The sequence below is a fragment of the Oncorhynchus tshawytscha genome, linkage group LG12 (assembly GCF_018296145.1).
Source record: "Oncorhynchus tshawytscha isolate Ot180627B linkage group LG12, Otsh_v2.0, whole genome shotgun sequence".
NCBI classification, from domain to species: Eukaryota; Metazoa; Chordata; class Actinopteri; order Salmoniformes; family Salmonidae; genus Oncorhynchus; species Oncorhynchus tshawytscha.
In genome coordinates this window covers 65,483,777-65,502,130 of record NC_056440.1, presented here as the reverse complement: position 1 = coordinate 65,502,130, position 18,354 = coordinate 65,483,777, and the positions used below count along the sequence as shown (strand labels likewise).

At 39.9% G+C, this 18,354-nt stretch overlaps 1 pseudogene; it reads right to left on the bottom strand.

The window, feature by feature from the left end:
* Window positions 1-17,160, bottom strand: part of LOC121847846 — a 58,544-nt pseudogene extending 41,384 nt beyond the window's left edge.
* Between the last annotated feature and the right edge of the window lie 1,194 nt (window positions 17,161-18,354).

Sequence of the window (18,354 nt, the reverse complement as noted above, 5' to 3'; positions counted from 1 at the left end):
GCATATAATCTGACTGAGCATACAAGTATCTAACTGAGGGGTGGTAGGCAGAAGCAGGCTCGTAAACATTAATTCAAACAGCACTTTCGGGCGTTTTGCCAGCAGCTCTTCGTTGTGCGTCAAGCATTGCGCTGTTTATGACTTCAAGCCTATCAACTCCCGAGATGAGGCTGGTGTAACCGGAGTGAAATGGCTAGCTAGTTAGCGCGCGCTAATAGCGCTTCAAAACGTCACTCTCTCTGAGCCTGTGGTTGTTTCCCTTGCTCCGCATGGGTAACACTGCTTCGCGGGTTGCTGTTGTCGTTGTGTTCCTGGTTCGAGCCCAGGGAGGAGCGAGGAGAGGGACGGAAGCTATACTGTTACACTGGCAATACTAAAGTGCCTATAAGAACATCCAATAGTCAAAGGTATATGAAATACAAATGGTATAGAGGGAAATAGTCATATAATTCCAATAATAACTACAACCTAAAACATCTTACCTGGGAATATTGAAGACTCATGTTAAAAGGAACCACCAGCTTTCATATGTTCTCATGTTCTGAGCAAGGAACTTAAACGTTAGCTTTCTTACAAAGCACATATTGCAATTTTACTTTCTCCAACACTTTGTTTTTGCATTATTTAAACCAAATTTAACATGTTTCATTATTTATTTGAGGCTAAATTGAATTTATTGATGTATTATATTAAGTTAAAATAAGTGTTCATTTAGTATTGTTGTAATTGTCATTATTACAAAAATATATATTTTTTTTAATTGTCCGATTAAATCGGTATGTGCTTTTTTGGTCCTCCAATAAATCGGTATCGGCGTTGAAAAATCATGATCGGTCGACCTCTACTTAGGATACCAGCAACCATCCAATTGCCTGGCTCACTTTCAGACAATTTTTTTCCCCTTCAGACCCAGGACTCAAACTGGCAACACTCCGGTAGCTGGCTCGCCTCTCTAACTGCTAGGCTACCAACTGCCCGATGTGTCATTCTTCCTGCACGATTGTGTCATTCTTGAATTGTCCCCAACAGACAACTGATCTGGGAATCCTTTCAGTAGCTCCTAAAACAGGGTTTCTGAAATACTAGCCCTATGTAATCAATTAAAGTCACATGAGACCAGTCTTGATGTTCACTAAATCACAAATGACATTTAACAGTACTGATAAAAGTCGTGTTTTTAAACTCAATGTGGCGAGGCACTTCATTCACAGCAGTGACTGTGATTGTATCAATTAATACAAACCATGCAACAACAGGGACTGGTGTGTCAATCATTATGGAATACTGATGTTTTTAGAAAGGTAGGCCTTAACCAACTGGCCTTGTTGTATTGCCACCCTCTTGACATGCTTTATAGAGATTGTAGCCCTGCAACTATTGTGGCTTTTGCTCTACATATTTTCTCACGCTCATCTGAACTAGTATTCCCTTGCCAAATTATGATCAGGCACCAAATTATGATCAGGGTGCCTATGACACTGGCTACACTGTTCTGCAGTCATTTTAAACCAAAGAAGTACATATTAAAAAATAACATTGATTAATGAAAGCCTCTCAACACCGTCAGAAATCCATCAATTTGATACGAGAACAAGAGGGATGATAACCACTGCAAGGTGAAATGACAAGTGTTGATGTTACTATCAGTGACTGTTGCTATGGGTGCTAGGAGGTTAAACCGCTCATGCATAGGATGGTTAGAGCCTAAACAAGGTCACAGTAAATACTGGAAGACGTAATGTTTTCACCTGAGGCCTATTACTCCTCTTTACTGAGGTTTGGTTAGTGTTAACCATTAACCCCTGAGAGTTTCTAAAATGAAGTTATGGGGGAAGCAGTGTCGTTACTAGGCATAAGTGGCCACTTAGGGGCCCACGGCCGCTAGGGGGCCCCCAAACAAAAAGGAAGGATGTATTCCTCATCATGTCAGTTATTGACAGCCAGTCAATAAGCCCATGTCAACTAACAGTTTAGATTGCTAGGTAAGTTAGTCTAGCCAGCTAATCTAAACCTTGTAGTTTCTCTCTCCACCTCCAAGAGGGGGGCTAAAATATGTTTTGCCCTTCAAGGTGGCGGGGCCCCCCAAACAAATATCGCTTAGGGCCCCCAAAAAGCTAGAAACAGCCCTGCTGTCCAGTTTGCGTCATTAAATGGATTTAAGATCCATCAGTGAAGCCTGGTTTGACGTAGGCTAGTGTTGAGGGGGAGTGGGCTGTGTGATCAAATGTCATTTCTCAAAACAAGTCCGCTCACTTTTCTGCATACACCGCTGTAATAACCCAGCTAGTGTTGACAGCTCTTGTTCATTTACAACATTGTACTCTGAGAGCATAAGCATTTAAGAACCTGTTAAACATGTTGGCCCGAGACATATTTTGAACAATAACATTGGGTGAAAAAAAGTAGGCTTTCGGTCAACTTATCATCTACCAGAAATCGTGCTGTTTTCACATACAGATGAAGGATTTTAATTTGATCACTCTTTTGTTGCGTATAATTTTCCTACCTTGCAGGAAATGCAGATTGTGATTTACAGAAATTCACTGAAAACCTGCATTTACACACAGTTATATTAACAGTATTCCACGATTCATGTAACCTTATTTTGACCAACTAATAACCTAACCACCAAGCAAGCAACATTATTGACTAAACGCTCACATCCTGTTGCTGCAGGACTTGTTGGCTGCGTCAATACAGATCAAAGTAAGATCCTACACCCGTAACTGTCATCTGTATTGGCTCTTTGAAGCAAGTGAAAGAACTACCACTCTCAGCCATGTCAACACAGTGGACGTGAAGCCGACCCATTTCCTTCCATGTTGGTGGTGACATACAGCTTTTAATATACAGACAAGCACAAAAACAATGTGCTACTCAGAAATAACCAAGCATTTTGGTAACCACTGGATGGATTCACAACAAAGAGCGACCCAGACCCACAGATAACAAAGACTGGAGACTAAGCGATAGTTTGTCATTGAACATACATTAAGTACACAGCAATTTACATGACCACGACTCTTTAAAAATAGTTATGGATTAAGCTAATCCTGGAGAAGAAAATGGACTGAAAAATACCGGCCATATTTCAAAATGTTCAGACCACACTGTAATTTAACTCTCCTACTGTCAGAGTCCTAAAGTAGGCCTATCTCCGCCTATGACAAATGAAAAAATACCAAATGTTTTTGGATACAAAACAATCCATTCATTGATAGTCTGATTCACATCTGCATAGTTGATATACAGTACTAAAACATTTAGCCTAGTTTATGACAATGTTCCTAAAGCAGTAGCCTACACCTAAAGACACTAAATCATACGATGGTTCTTGGAAACCAAATCCAATGGATTTATCTGCATGTAACTAGACATTGAGACAAGCATCCATTTTGGCAGAAATATACTGTTACCTTACACTTGCCCCCAACTAACCCACTATGGATCCTTATAGCCTAACTCTCTGACACGGATGGCCCTGTAACGGTCCTCTGTGGCCCTTGTACCTAATGTATAGCCCCCCAGCTGACACACTGGTATTATACCCTGCATGACATATAATACCCAGCATAGCTTATTATAACCTGGTCTCTGGCAAAATTATGTTTGAGAGGAAAACACCTTCTGTATGTCTTGTAACAAAACGAGAGAAACAAATTAACTTTCGAGCCTCTCAATACCGTGACTAAAAACACAAGCAACCATCCAGTGAACAAGGAGATTATTTCTTAAGGACATGTCTGAGAAAATAGAACCTAGGCCATAATTCTGCACATCATCATCAGAAGGATACTGGGCATGTTTCAAAGTGTGCCTGGGTAGTAGTGTGAACTGACACCATCAACTGCTGTGATTAGACTAAATTTAATTGTGTGGAGCAGAAAAAGAGTGGGATAGCTGATTTATTTTAGATTTCGGCTTCTCTCTAAACCCATGATAATCCCAAAGGTCAAAAAGAGAGATCACTAATCGATCCTTTCTCTGTGTATGCCATGCCTGCAGATTTGTGGTAGAAGTGCAAGCACAGGTGTGGGACTGAATGTTTGTTCATCGGTTTTAAAAGAGAGAGGAGATTGGTATTGTAGTCTCATTGTTCCGATCAGAAAGTCAAACATTTCAAATTATTATCAATAATCTAATCAAAAACTGGCTTAATTTGTTGTCCCTCTGAGGTCTTTGATCTTTCATCATCATAAATATATTAGCATTCAAGGCAATCAAATATTTTTAAGCGCATGCCGCCAAGTTTGTTTAACATAGCAGAGTCAATATTAATTGAGGGCAAGCACAGGTTTACACACAAAGCAGCCCGCTCCCCTTGTGATGGTTAATGATTGATCCTATGGGCTCTGGTGGGCCAGCTTAGAGACATAGAGGGCCTCTGCCAAAGGGAGATCGGTGGTCCAGAGTAGGACAAAGATACCAATACTGATGGAAAGCATCACTGTGTAATACACTCATTAAGACAGGGACCAGTCTCTCGAGGCCTGAGCTCTTAAGCTTACCAAAACCACAGGGCTTGTAAATTGGGCCAACGAATTAACTTAACAGTGAAGTAAGTGTTCAGGAGTAAAGGTTTCATTGTGTGGCTGGCCATTTCAAATATCTTGCCTTGTAATCTACCAATTCCATTTTACTTCTAATGGTTGTTATACCTTCTCCTAAAATGCTTGTCACATTGCAAAGTGGTCACAATTCTACAACTTGACAAGGCAAACTGGTGATGGGGGTAAAGAAAATTGCAAGACTATTTTGGAAAATATTATATCGATACTTTGACTTCCAAGTATCAATTTTGCTAGGTAGAATTTGCTAGTACTTGTGGCTGTACCTGTGCCAAACCTCCAGTATTTTTCATCCTATAACTCAATCTTCTTTAGAAAAATATTGAGCCAACATGTTTTCAACACTTTTATTATCATGACTGATCAAAACTAATTTTCTCATGCTCTCTTCTCTCTGCAGCAGACATATAGTGAGCAATGTTTGGAACATCAAAACACAACACATAAAATCTTGATCACCTCAATAGAAATCGCATTGGCACTAAGTATCGTGATATCATATTGTGAGGTCCGTGGCAATTGACAGCCCGAAGACAAGCGAAGTATGCTCTTATCCTATAGTTTAAAATATTCTTACGTCTATGGTACTGTACATGGATAACATTACAAAACCCAACTGAGATGTATTAAATGCAACCTAAGCCCTCACTGCCCCTACATCTACATATAGACTATGTGAATTCTGACTAAAAACAGATGTAATAGGAGAGATGTACTAGAAATAGAAGTGTTTCACCTCTAGGGCATTCTGCCATGTTTTCAGACAGCAGAGACACAGCCATATGCTTGGCTCCATCTCCACAGCCGTGTTTGCAGTGTAGTGTGATTCACTGCATCATTAGAGAGCTGCTTCCAGAGGCCCCTGGAACTCTCTGAGCCACGGGAAACACCAAAATATGATCCGTAAATGACAGAAAAGAAAAGTACAGTATGACGACACAACCTCACGCAGCCATGAGGGAAACAGCTGTCTGCTCCAACTTCCATGTAAGCTGTGAATGTTTCATGTTTTGATACAACTTCAGCTGCAGACTATGGAACGCCGTTTGGGTCTTTGCGTGTCAAAAAAGATACACGTCAAATAACACTATTTGACGCTTAAATAAGCTTTTAATTTGACACGTCAAATAACACAGTTCTATTATAGATTGCTGTGAGTGCTGAATTTGCACGTGCAAGCCAAGCGCCACCGCGATTATAAGTAGCACTGTCAAAGCAGTACAAAAAAAGTATGCAAACAAGCACACACCCGCCACAAACGATGCGTAACAATACCGCGTTAGTAATAAAGCATTATTTGCTCGACCGCTACTAGTTAGCACCAATACAACCAACCTGAAAACAATGACCAATAGAAACTGCTGTCATTTTCACTATTCTTAGCAATGATTTAGGAATCCTTGTGAGTAAGTATTAGATAGGTAGCCACTTGTTGTTCACCTATTGAAACTGAACTTCAGTTCATGAAAATAGATAGCTAGCCAGCTAACGTTATAAGCAGCCTGCTAGCTTCATCTGGCTAGTGAGGCTCGACCTGAACGGGCTGTGTTGTGAAGCTAGCCATAATAAAAAATGAGGTACAATAGTAGAATTGCAGTTTGCCTTCAAAATAAAAGTACCTCTTTCAAAGTGATGCAGAAGTTTACAATTGTTGGAATCATGCCATATTTAAACTAGATCATGTTAAACAAGGTTGGAATGTGAAGCAATGAAATGGGGTATCAGTCTACTCGGTGACACCCACAGAAAACAACTGTTAAGAGTTTACACAAATATTAGCGTTGTAGATCTTATCGCGGGACTGTGAAATCACCTCCCCAGTCAGCCTATTGTGTGTATTGACATTCATATTGCACTGTACAGCTTTACCTAAGGATTGGGGATCAATGAAATTAGGTATCCATCTACTCAATACCCAATATTTTATTTTCCCAACACCCTCCTCTGAGTTATCTGACTCCAAAATATCCACACAGTATTGTTTTTCTTCAGGAATAATGTTTAATACACATAGTAGGTTGACCAGAAATGTAGCTCAATTCAGTTGTTTCAGAGTCCTGCAATAAGAGCTACAATGCTAATGTTCTCTGCGTGTCACAGAGTAGACTGATACCGATGGATTGTGGATCAATGACATGGGTAATGCTGTACAGTGAAATAAGTATGCCCCCAAAGCAATTCTGAAGTGTAATACATTGTGTGATTTCAACAGATTGTCAAATTAACAAATTGTCTTTTGTTGATTTTATATAACAACATTCCAACCTCGTTTATTATGATCTATACAATTATGGCATAATTACACTATTTGTATTCATTTGCATCACTGTCAATTACATACTTTTAATTTAAAGGCTAACCACAAAGTCCAGTATTGTGGTTAATCCTTATTGTGGCTAGCTTCACATAGATGGGTCAGACCACCATTAATCAAATAAGAACTGTTTAATAAATTAGGGTTATTTTAAATGATGACAGCTAGCTAGTTAACTATAGCTACTGAAACAGATTGTTGTTTTGCTATGTTTTTGGGGAAGATCATTGTTTGCATCCATGAGCTAGCTAGCTTTTCTTATGACCAGCACTGTAGGTGCGCGAGACAACTTTACCAGCATCATAGCATACATATAGATGAATCATTGTGACACATGAAATACGAGTTAATGTAATCAATGTGTAATAACTACATAAAAAATGGATGAACGCATTTAATTATTATGGGACGTGCAGTCATATTCAGGTCCTGATTGGTCAACAAGCTTATCTGACGTATCAAAGTGTTATTTGACGTGCATCTTTTTTGACACGCAAAGACCCAAACGGCATTTTATATCAGCCACATAACATTGTAATAGATGTTACCTACCTACAAGGATGTAGGTGTTTGACAATTGATGTAATAAATTACCACTTAAAGCCTAAAAATTAGGTTAAGAGAGTCAACAGAACATTCAACGTTCATTGTACTCCGTCCTGTCTATGTAATGCTTATCATCATCTTTTTCATCCCAGTTTTTCCCCTATATTAATTTAGATGCAAAAAAAATGTATTTTGTGTGTATATATATACAGTGGGGAGAACAAGTATTTGATACACTGCCGATTTTGCAGGTTTTCCTACTTACAAAGCATGTAGAGGTCTGTAATTTTTATCATAGGTACACTTCAACTGTGAGAGACAGAATCTAAAACAAAACTCCAGAAAATCACATTGTATGATTTTTAAGTAAGTCATTTGCATTTTATTGCATGACATAAGTATTTGATACATCAGAAAAGCATAACTTAATATTTGGTACAGAAACCTTTGTTTGCAATTACAGAGATCATACGTTTCTTGTAGTTCTTGACCAGGTTTGGACACACTGCAGCAGGGATTTTGGCCCACTCCTCCAAACAGACCTTCTCCAGATCCTTCAGGTTTTGGGGCTGTCGCTGGGCAATATGGACTTTCAGCTCCCTCAAAAGATTTTATATTGGGTTCAGGTCTGGAGACTGGCTAGGCCACTCCAGGACCTTGAGATGCTTCTTACGGAGCCACTCAGTTGCCCTGGCTGTGTGTTGTTTCGGGTTGTTGTCATGCTGGAAGACCCAGCTAAGACCCATCTTCAATGCTCTTACTGAGGGAAGGAGGTTGTTGGCCAAGATCTCACAATACATTGCCCCATCCATCCTCCCCTCAATACGGTGCAGTCGTCCTGTCCCCTTTGCAGAAAAGCATGCCCAAAGAATGAAGTTTCCACCTCCATGCTTCACGTTTGGGATGATGTTCTTGGGGTTGTACTCATCCTTCTTCTTCCTCCAAACACAGCGAGTGGAGTTTAGACCAAAAAGCTCTATTTTTGTCTTATCAGACCACATGACCTTCTCCCATTCCTCCTCTGGATCATCCAGATGGTCATTGGCAAACTTTAGACAGGCCTGGACATGCGCTGGCTTGAGCAGGGGGACCTTGCATACGCTGCAGTATTTTAATCCATGACGCGTAGTGTGTTACTAATGGTTTTCTTTGAGACTGTGGTCCCAGCTCTCTTCAGGTCATTGACCAGGTCCTGCCGTGTAGTTCTGGGCTGATCCCTCACCTTCCTCGTGATCATTGATGCCCCACAAGGTGAGATCTTGCATGGAGCCCCAGACCGAGGGTGATTGACCGTCATCTTGAACTTCATCCATTTTCTAATAATTGCGCCAACAGTTGTTGCCTTCTCACCAAGCTGCTTCCCTATTGTCCTGTAGCCCATCCCAGCCTTGTGCAGGTCTACAATTTTTTCCCTGATGTCCTTACACAGCTGTCTGGTCTTGGCCATTGTGGAGAGGTTGGAGTCTGTTTGATTGAGTGTGTGGACAGGATTATTTTATACAGGTAACGAGTTCAAACAGCTGCAGTTAATACAGGTAATGAGTGGAGAACAGGAGGGCTTCTTAAAGAAAAACTAACAGGTCTGTGAGAGCCGAAATTCTTACTGGTTGGTAGGTGATCAAATACTTATGTCATGCAATAAAAAGCTAATTAATTACTTTAAAAATCATACAAAGCATGTAGAGGTCTGTAATTTGTAAGCAGGAAAAACTGCAAAATCGGCAGTGTATCAAATACTTGTTCTCCCCACTGTAGATATATATATATATATTTCTGCCAAGACATGCTTTTAAAAGGATAGTCGTTGGCTCAATGACTGAAAGTCTATGGGAACAGGTAGCATGTCATTGCACGAATAGTAACAATGTACCCACCCCCACCTTACCCTTGCCACCACTGCTGAAAACAATCCTAAGGAAAACAATGATCATCCTCTGCCTCTTATCTTGATGGATGGTTCAGAAATCATAGTTGAGGATTGGAGATGAAGAGATTAGTTGTCATACAAGTGGTTTCAGTGTCCATGGGGCCATATCATGTTCTAGTCCAGTGGTTCCCAAACTTTTTATAGTCCCGTACCCCTTCAAACATTCAACCTCCAGCTGCATACCCCCTCTAGCACCAGGGTCAGCGCACTCTCAAATGTTGTTTTTTGACACCATTGTAAGCCTGCCACACATACTATACGATACATTTATTAAACATAAGAATGAGTGTGAGTTTTTGTCACAACCCAGCTTGTGGGAAGTGACAAAGAGCTCTTATAGGACCAGGGCACATAATAATAATCAATAATTTAGCTTTTTTATTTAACCATCTTACATATAAAACCTTAGGTTTTATACCACAGGTTAATGAGAAGGCTGTCCTTGAAACGATGCACACAACTCTGCCATGTTGGGTTGTATTGGAGAGAGTCTCAGTCTTAAATCCTTTTCCACACACAGTCTGTGTCTGTATTTAGTTTTCATGCTAGTGAGGGCCGAGAATCCACTCTCACATAGGTACATCGTTGCAAAGGGCATCAGTGTCTTAACAGTGTGATTTGCAAAACCAGTAATCTGGCAGTGGCTTCTGATGAAATTCAATTTTCACAGAACCGCGTGTTGCAATTTCGATGAGGCTCTCTTGTTCAGTACTGATACCAACATGAGCAGCAGCTACTTTTGGCTACATACAGACCGTTAGTGGAATTCCCACGAGAGAGTAACGGTTAATGTGATTGGATGTTAATTATTTGACTAGGCTACCTGTATTTGACAGTGTGTTGTTATTTTTCTTAACAATAGATTGTTTAATTTTATTTTTGGCAGTGAAACGAGGCTACTCAGATGAGAAAAAAACCTCACCCAAATGTATAGCCCCGTTGGAAAATATAAATTGACTGTTTTTTATATAAATATATTTTAAATGCGATTCACATTTCTATTTGGCGTACCCCCGACGGCATTGAGCGTACCCCAGAATACCTGTTCTAGTCCAGCAAAATGACACAACATTATGTTATGTCAATGCTTGTAAAACTCAGTAAACGATGAGCATTGAGTAAAAACAGAAACTGGAAACATAGTGTCTCATTTAAATTTGAGTGTTTTCAACCTCTCAAAACGTTTACAGGGCAGCAATTGAGGAATCTCTCTCTCCCTCAAATTCTCTACTTTCCCTTCTTATTACAAAAGTGGATAAACGTCCTCTAAGCCCACACAAAATCTTTTGGATTATGATTATGTAAGGAGCCTGCCTGTCTAGAGAATCATACATGCCCGGTCACTCATTCCACCCATAAAAGTAGTGACACAGAAAAATAGATAGCCCTGTGAGCCCACTGTAATGATATCCATCTGTAGCTCCTCAAGAAGCAGACTTTCAGTGAAGAAACTAGGCCTAGCCGAATCATTTTCATATTCTGACATGGGGCAGTCCATCACAACCGCAAGTCAGGCCAACTCAAGTTAACCCATTTATGAACAAGTCCCTGACATCAGTCAAGAGGATGATTGAGTCATTTCTTCACTCTGCTGGCTTTAAAGCCACACTAATTAAGGGTGGCTCTTTGACACCCTCTGGGCTTCACTCTGCCACCTCTCCAACACTGCTAGGCCTATGACATTTAGGCTACCCTCAGCAAATTTGAGCCACAGAAACAATCTGATCGTTTGTGCAGAGATTACTCTGGGCATGCAGCCTCTGTGTGGTCACTGCCAGCAGCCAGCCAGGTAGAGGATTAACAGCACGGTCAGACAGAAAGTCAACACAGCCCTTTATACTTTAGGTTAGCCAGATTATTGTGAATTCAGTTGAAAAACAGAGTCAAAGTCTTATGGATACCTTCAGCAAACCACAAACATACCAAAGACACAAGAAAAATATACCCACTGTTTTTCTCCCTTTTCAGTTGAGGGAACATGCCGTTTAAGTTCTACAGAATCTGTCTTGGAAAGTAGGCAATGAAGACTGAAGAGTCATCTAAAATGCTAAGGAAGTCAGGGCTCAGGTGCAACACTACACCAGCAGAGTCCCTACTTGCCCTACATTGTGATTGAAGTTTAACACTCACATGCACCCTCGGGATTGACTGGATGAAAAATCCTGATAAACCCGAAATTACCATACAGTTGATGAAGATAGCAGGTAAAAAGTTTAATTTCTCTCAGACTAAATGCACAGAGATTACTGGGGTCCTGTACTTGGAACCAAAGAAGCGTGTATATTTACAAACAGAATATACAGCTGAAGTCAGAAGTTTACATACACATAGGTTGGAGTCATTAAAACTCATTTTTCAACCACTCCACAAATTTCTTGTTAACAAACTATAGTTTTGGCAAGTCGGTTAGGACATCTACTTTGTACATGACACAAGTCATTTTTCAACAATTGTTTACAGACAGATTTCACACAGTATCACAATTTCAGTGGGTCAGAAGTTTACATACACTAAGTTGACTGTGCCTTTAAACAGCTTGTAAAATCCAGAAAATTATGTCATAGCTTTAGAAGCTTCTGATTGACTCAAATAATGTCAATTAGCCTATTGGAAGTGTACCTGTAGATGTATTTCAAAGCCTACCTTCAAACTCAGTCCCTCTTTGCTTGACATCATGGGAAAATCTAAAGAAACCCGCCAAGACCTCAGAAACAAAATTGTAGACCTCCACAAGTCTGGTTCATCCTTGGGAGCAATTTCCAAACACCTGAAGGTACAACGTTCATCTGTACAAACAATACTACGCAAGTATAAACACCATGGGACCACGCAGCCGTCAAACCGCTCAGGAAGGAGACGCGTTCTGTCTCCTAGAGATGAACGTACTTTGGTGAGAAAAGTGCAAATCAATCCCAGAACAACAGCAAAGGACCTTGTGAAGATGCTGGACGAAACAGGTACAAAGGTGTCTATATCCACAGTAAAACGAGTCCTATATCGACAAAACATGAAAGGCCGCTCAGCACGGAAGAAGCCACTGCTCCAAAACCGCCATAAAAAGCCAGACTACGATTTGTAACTGCACATGGGGACAATGATTGTACTTTCTGGAGAAATGTCCTCTGGTCTGATGAAACAAAAATAGAACTGTTTGGCCATAATGACTAGAGGTCGACCGATTATGATTTTTCAACGCCGATACCGATTATTGCAGGACCCCAAAAAAAAGCTTATACCGATTAATCGGCCGTTTTTTAAAATGTATTTGTAATAATGGCAATTACAACAATTCTGAATGAACACTTATTTTAACTTAATATAATACATCAATAAAATCAATTTAGCCTCAAATAAATAATGAAACATGTTCAATTTGGTTTAAATAATGCAAAAACAAAGTGTTGGAGAAGAACGTAAAAGTGCAATATGTGCCATGTAAGAAAGCTAACGTTTAAGTTCCTTGCTCAGAACATGAGAACATATGAAAGCTGGTGGTTCCTTTTAACACGAGTCTTCAATATTCCCAGGTAAGATGTTTTAGGTTGTAGTTATTATAATTATAATAATATAATTATAGGACTATTTCTCTCTATACGATTTGCATTTCATATACCTTTGACTATTGGATGTTCTTATAGGCACTTTAGTATTGCCAGTGTAACAGTATAGCTTCCATCCCTCTCCTCGACGCTACCTGGGCTCGAACCAGAAACACATCGACAACAGCCACCCTCGAAGCAGCGTTACCCATGCAGAGCAAGGGGAACAACTACTCCAAGTCTCAGAGCGAGTGACGTTTGAAACACTATTAGCGCGCACCCCGCTAACTAGCTAGCCATTTCACATCGGTTACACCAGCCTAATCTCGGGAGTTGATAGGCTTGAAGTCATGAACTGCGCAATGCTTGAAGCATTGTGAAGAGCTGCTGGAAAAATGCACGAAAGTGCTGTTTGAATGAATGCTTACGAGCCTGCTGGTGCCTACCATCGCTCAGTCAGACTGCTCTAACAAATCATAGACTTAATTATAACATAATAATTTACTTTTTTTTTTTAATCTGGCAAATTAGTTCGCAATGAGCCAGGCGGCCCAAATTGTTGCATATACCCTGACTCTGCGTGCAATGAACGCAAGAGAAGTGACACAATTTCACCTGGTTAATATTGCCTGCTAACCTTTATTTTAGCTAAATATGCAGGTTTAAAAATATATACTTCTGTGTATTGATTTCAAGAAAGGCATTGATATTTATGGTTAGGTACACGTTGGAGCAGCAACAGTCCTTTTTCGCGAATGCGCACCACATCGATTATATGCAACGCAGGACACGCTAGATAAACTAGTAATATCATCAACCATGTGTAGTTATAACTAGTGATTATGATTAATTGTTTTTTTTATAAGTTTAATGCTAGCTAGCAACTTACCTTGGCTTCTTACTGCATTCGCTTAACAGGCAAGCTCCTCATGAGGCAGGTGGTTAGAGCGTTGGACTAGTTAACCGTAAGGTTGCAAGATTGAATCCCTGAGCTGACAAGGTAGAAATCTGTCGTTCTGCCACTGAACAAGGCAGTTAACCCACCGTTCCTAGGCCGTCATTGAAAATAAGAATATGTTCTTAACTGACTTGCCTCGTTAAATAAAGTTGTAAAAAAAAAAAAATACAGATTTCCGATCGTTATGAAAACTTGAAATCGGCCCTAATTAATCAACCATTCCGATTAATCGGTCGACCTCTAATAATGACCATCATTATGTTTGGAGGAAAAAGGAGGATGCTTGCAAGCCGAAGAACACCATCCCAACTGTGAAGCATGGGGTGGCAGCATCATGTTGTAGGGGTGCTTTGCTGCAGGAGGGACAGGTGCAATTCATAAAATAGATGGCATCAAGTGGGAGGAAAATCATGTGGATATATTGAAGTAACATCTCAAGACATCAGTCAGGAAGTTAAAGCTTGGTTACAAATGGGTCTTCCAAATGGACAATGACCCCAAGCATGCTTCCAAAGTTGTGGCAAAATGGCTTAAGGATAACAGAGTCAAGGTATTGGAGTGGCCATCACAAAGCCCTGACCTCAATCCTATAGAAAATTTGTGGGCAGAACTGAAAAAGCATGTGCGAACAAGGAGGCCTACAAACCTGACTCAGTTACACCAACTCTGTCAGGAGGAATGGGCCAAAATTCACCAAACTTATTGTGGGAAGCTTATGGAAGGCTACCCGAAATGTTTGACCCTAGTTAAACCATTTAAAGGCAATGCTACCAAATGCTAATTGAGTGTATGTAAACTTCTGAACCGCTGGGAATGTGATGAAAGAAATAAAAGCTGAAATCAATCATTCTCTCTACTATTATTCGACTTTTCACATTCTTAAAATAATGTGGTGATCTTAACTGACCAAAGACAGGGAATTCTTACTCGGAGTAAATGTCAGGAATTGTGAAAAACCTGAATTGAAATGTATTTCGCTAAGGTGTATGTAAACTTTCGACTTCAACTTTATATCTCTGCAGTACTCAGGAAATTAAAAACATGTTTTCAGGAATGGGTTACAAAAAAGTTCTGATTTTAATAAAGACGACACTTTCTACTTTGTAGGGGATTTGAGGGAGTAAAAAAAGAGACATAGGCTAGCCTAAGTCCACTGGCTATTTGAGATGTATTGAGATGTACAATGGACTTTCACTGTGAAATTGGACATGTTTAATGCCGTTGTTTGTCAACGGGCTTATAGATATGTTGTCGAAGTGCTGTATTGAGACATATTGCGAAACCATATGAAAAGAGATTTGGAGGATGAATCAGTGTACCTGGCACTGAGTATTGCCAACATAACATCATACCCTTGGAAAAACAAAAGCCGCTCTGAAACAGTTGTCAATTTGCCACACAAATAGCACATGACCTTTAAGCAAGTACAGTGTGAGATACATCTGAGATACTTAAAGACATCTCAAATTCTACACTTTCACATTTGACTGTGCAGCGACCCACTCCTCTCAGTGACTCTACTCTTTGCTGCAGATCTCGAGCAACCCAAGTTCAGCTCGGCTGTTGCATCAGTCAAGAGGACTGACATGCTGCTGCGGAGACACCCCTAACTGTTCAGCCAACCAGTGCACCCTTGGTTGTTGTTCAGTGGGACTAGGCCATGGTGAATATAATCTATTTGGACCTACAACTACACCATAAAAATAGGGCCTAGGCCTATATTGTACTCTAGTATCTGCCTCTTTTTTTAAGTCATCATCTGAGTGATGACTGTATGTTTAAACATTAAATATTGAAATTACTGCTGGCACAGTGTTGGTAAACACTTCCACAGAATGCATTAATGGCTTTCAACATAGGGTATCAACCCTTTTTGTGTTGTGACCTCAATGAGGCAGTCTTTATCCTCTCACACTCATGATACCACTACAAATATGTGTAGGGTATGGGACCATAAACACAAATTACTTTAATAACATCATTACATGTTAAATAAATTAAATAAATCATTTGTGGAGTCATTTACCAGCTGAATAAATAGCCTAGTTGACTTGTGACGAACAACAGTAACATGTTGACATTGCATCAAGGTAAGCAACTTTTAAAGCTACATTGAATGGTATAAAAATCTAATACTTTCTTACATTCATAAGACTAGCCTATTATTAAGAGTCAACTTTCTATTTTCTTTTCTTTTATAATCTACACATGGATCAAATACACAACAGATCACTTGGCCAATTCCTACTAATATTTTCTAGACAGCAGGAATGCAAAAAATTAGGCTAGATCTGCTATGCCTGCCAAAGAGGTCCTCACCTTTGTAAGGAGGATAAATAATAAACTGGGTCAAAAGGGTAAATGTATCATGTGGCATTGTGCATGAAATTGACAGGATTTAAGGCAAAGTATTTCCTTTTTTATATTGCATAATCGTCACATACATATAGGAAACAAACAGGATTAAACTAGCTTTAGTGTTAAAGCAAATACTCTAATTAAAATAAAAACAGATTTACGCGTGACGTTACACTGATGATGCTTTCAAGACAACTGGAAATTTGGAGAGAGAAAAAAAACAGGTCAAATCATGACGTCAGTGATCTTCAGGTCGGAAAGACGGCGCTCTTGGAAGATGCCTGGGTTTCTTATTTGGAATTCCGGAATGGATGACCATTCAAACCAATTTTTCCCAGTCAGATCTCGTTTTTTCCGATTTCCCAGTTGTCTTGAATGCACTGAAGTCGGCGATTTCCTATTTCCTAGTTATTCTGAACGCGACATCGGCTTTAGATCTACTGTTTAGATGCAATGCCAAAGCGACGTAGATGGATGCGGAGCGCTGGCGTTCACCTCGACCGGGGCGGCCAAATAAACCAGGGCAGTCGCTCTCACAACACACATGTACGAGAGTAACAGCGTATATCAACGAAAATAACTAAAACAACACAGACAAGAAAAATTGAAAGTCTCAGTTTAACATAAAATAGATGTATTACCTTTGGAATATAGGGATTTGGGGGAATTCAGGTCGAGATCCGCGCTGAGTAGGGATATAAAATCAGAGGGCATCGTAATGCCTCTGAAGAGGAGGGGAAATCGGACGCCCTCAGATATGAACGTCGCTGAGCTAGCAAGCTAGAAATAAATATTTCTCTGAGACTGAATTAATGGGAAATAAATATACTGATAACAAACAAAAGGCTATTTGGCATACAGACTACGTATATCTTGAACCAGTCGTTATTAGCCTGTGTAACACGCTTCTTTCTGCCTCCCACGTTCGTGTTTGTCAAATGTGTTCAGTTCTTCTATTTTCTGTACAGCCCCGCCCCCCCATGACGCAAACCCGTCAGCTAAGATAAGACAGTAGCCACTGGACAATAATCTGTCACATGATTGTAGGCCTACAACTAGGCTGACATTTGCATAATTGAAAGTGTAACAGCACTAGGCCTACTCAAATAATAAAGGAAAAGTCAATCGGATAATTGTCATTCTTGCATTTGGTGATCTCCCCCAAATGTCAATGTAGTTATAGGATAATGCACAAGCAAATGGTCATGATGAGATTGGTCACAGCTTTTCTTTCTTTCTGGCACAGTGGCTATAAGTCATGCAGGTGCATCCACTCATCACTTTGGCCATTTCTGACGTGTTATGTCACATATGTGATATTATAAGAGTAAACAAATACTGTGGCACTGCAACTCCTACAACTTTCAAAAGTAACAGCATAGCTGTTGGCCGTTGAGGTATGCATTATACTTGCAAAAGGATTTGCAGCTTGTCACCTGTGCTAGTTTATCACACATTAGTCCTCAACCTTTTTCCACAGAACCAGTTCTTGGATATTAGAGTATAATGAAAGGATCATGGTTCTATGATATGCATCTCATAAGGCCAAACTATCAGCAGAAATAAGCGGATTTTGATTCAGTGTGAGATACTATTTGATAAACGTTTGAAGGTTTCTATGGATTTGACAATTACATGTTTTTCACTTGTGCCACCTATTTAAGTATGTTAACTATCAGTTTAAATAAATATACAGACTTTTTTTTTTATCACTTATAAAACACAATGAGCTTCTTGAGTGGAATGAATAATGATATGCTTATAAATCCTAACAATGGCCAAGAGCAAAGTTAACGCAGCAGCAAGGTAATTGTAGAAACCTGTTTGTTGATTGGGGCATGACTGTAACAATGGGTGTACTGCACTGTACTGTAGATCTTGTGAGTTATGTGAGACTTTTTCGTTATTCATGTCATATGTACCCTTTAGAATGTTTCCAGGTTTGAAGATAGACATTAAAGTAAAGATTGGAGGATGGCACACTCTGACTTCTGCCAGAACAAATCCCAACATCAAATCAAATTGTATTGGTCACATGCGCAGAGTACAACAGGTGTAGACTTTACAGTTAAATGCTTACTTAGGAGCCCATTCCGAACAATGCAGAGACCTAATCACAGACCTAATCTCACCACTGCACTCAC